This window comes from Equus asinus, chromosome 8 (assembly GCF_041296235.1).
Source record: "Equus asinus isolate D_3611 breed Donkey chromosome 8, EquAss-T2T_v2, whole genome shotgun sequence".
Classification (NCBI taxonomy): Eukaryota; Metazoa; Chordata; class Mammalia; order Perissodactyla; family Equidae; genus Equus; species Equus asinus.
The window spans coordinates 31800014-31802753 of NC_091797.1; positions in this window are offsets into that span (position 1 = coordinate 31800014).

Consider the following 2740-nt stretch of genomic DNA (forward strand, 5'->3'; position numbering starts at 1 on the left):
CTGGTCAGTTAGTTCTGGTAAAGCTCCAGAAGGTTAGGCTATAGTTAAATAGCTTCTTCAGTGGGCAGGCCTTGTTAAGAAGAAAAGAATGCTCTGGTGTATTTCAAAATAGTTCCTTTTCCCATCCCCCTTCTGGAATCACAAGGAAAATTTTCTCCAATATTCACTGTAAAAACCAGGTTAGGCTCTTGGAAGTAAAGGACGCAAAAATATGGATGCCCCAATGATTGAGTCCCCCTGGAGTTTTTAACTCTCAGACTTGGTCATGCTGCGCCCTAGCCACAGGTTTCCCTGTGCTGAGGCACTTGTTTCCATGGAGGTTTGCGCTCTGTGCTTGTGAGTTTCTGCTCTGAAAAGTTGTGATTCTCTGTGTTTGCCTATTGGTCTCTTCAATTTTGGGGGCAGTGGTTTGCCCTGTGACCTTACTTCTCTTAAGAATCTAAGAAGAGTTGTTGATTTTTTAGTTTTTTCGGTTTTTTACTTGTTTTTAGGATGGAATGTCAACTTACAGCTTCTTACACACTGAACTGGAACCCAGAAGTCATTCACTGATTCTTTACTTTGTCCTCTCCCTTCTGCTGGTGAGTCTACCCATTTTTTTAAACAAAATGTATCATTTTATTTTTGAATTCTAAAATTTCCATTTGGTTCTTCTTTGTAATTTCTATTTTTACGCCGAGATTTTCTATTTTTTTTTACATTTGTTTCAAGAGTGTAATTGCCTGTTGAAGCAATTTTATGATGGCTGACTTAAAATCCTTTTCAAATGATTCTAACATCTGTGCCAGCACAGTAGCAACTGTTCATTATCTTTTAGCATTTAAATTGAAATTTTATGGTTTCCTGGCATGACACGCTATTTTTGATTGAAACTTAGACATTTTGTCTAATACATTATGAGACTCTGGATACCATTTAAACCTTCTGTCTTAACAGGTCTCCTCTAACACCATTCTTATGAGGGACAGAAAAATGTTTCCTTATTACTGCCAGGTGGTGGTGGATGTTCGGATTTCCCACTTGACCTCTGTTGATACACAGGAGCTACCAACTCCCTGTCATTGCTGGATGGGTGTGGGAGTTCAGGTTCTCCACTGAGTCTCCCCTGATATCGTGCCAGCAGAGGAAAGGGGAGGGGTACCTAGTGACCACCAGATGATGATGGAAGTCAAGGCTCTCTATGTTATCTCCACCAAACTGTGGTTTGAGGGAGGATCTCATCACCAACTGATAGGGGTGAAAGTCCTGGCTTACCACTCAGCTTTCTCTGACGCCACTGCAGTGATGAAAGTAGGGTGTCTCATTACAGCATGGCAAGGGTGGAAATCTAGGCTCCCACTCAGCTTCTCCTGGCTAGAGTGGGTGAGGCCTCCGTATTTTTTCTATGGCATTGGCTGGAATAAAACAGTTATTCTCTAACAGTTTTCTATTTTGCTAGACTGACTCTTTTCTGGTTCTTTAGCTAGAGAGATCAGGCTTTCCTTGGAGCTTTTAAAATCTGCACCCATTGGCATTTCTTGTTTGCCAGCCTTTCCCGCACTTGGTCTGGGGTGTACAAGGCAAAGATAAAACCTATAAAACTCACTGCTTTGTTGTTTCTTTTCTCCTGAGATTCTTAGGCAGTCTTGCTTATCTTTCTACCTTTCAGAATCTTGTTATGTGTAACACTCTCTCTATATATAAAATATATTATTATATATATACTAAATATGTATTAATAGATACATATTAAAAGCTCTAGTATATTAAAAACTCTATAATATATATTCTAGAGTCTTTATTTGTACTTAGCAGGAGGAATAGGGAAAAACACATCCACTACTTCTTTTTGGAATCAGAACTCTCATCACTATCATTTTCAAAAGATTTTTTGCTGCATATAAAATTCTAGGTTGATAAGTTTTACATTCAGTACATAAAAATATTGCTCTGTTATCTTTTAGCTTACATTCCTTTGGCAAGATGTGATTTTTCTTTTTTTTTTTTACTAAGGCTACTTTCAGTATTTCCTCTTTATCACAGTTTTTGTTTTGTTTTGTTTTGTTTTTACCAATAATTTGCTTATAATGTGCTTTAGTGTGGTTTTCTTTATGTTTCTTATGGTAGGGCTCATCGAACTTCTTTTATTCTCCACTGGCTTATAAGATCACTGGGAGTATGACCTAAAAAGTATTAATTGAAAAAATAAATGAATAAATCTCAGCATATAAGCATATTTAATAAATAAATAAATATTTATTTATAAGTTTATAAATAAATAGACACAAATACATCTATGTATCCAGTATCTAGTAATACTCTCCTTTCTATCTACCAATAAATCTTACACAACATCATCTGGAGACTCAAACCCCTTGAGCTATAGAAAAGGTTATTTAAGCACTCTATGGAATCCAAAATTCTTACTCAAGAGTATTCTAAAGTCCCAAGGTATTTTTATTTTCATGGTCAACTTGGGACCTAAATTTTAATTCTAACAAATTCCTGTGTATTCTGTGTCTTGATAATTATAGAGGAAAATGCTGTAAAATCTCTAATATCCTTTCTGTGTCATATGATTAGGCATAGTCAATCATGGTAATCTCCTCTCCTCTGTCATGGATTGGCTCAGTATTGGACAAACCTTAAACAATTCTGGCCAATGATTTGTGTTGAGAGTCTTGTTCAAGACTTCTCAGAAAGCAAAACAAGCCTCTCTCTACAGTTATACGAATAAGGGAGTATGTCACCACAGATACTG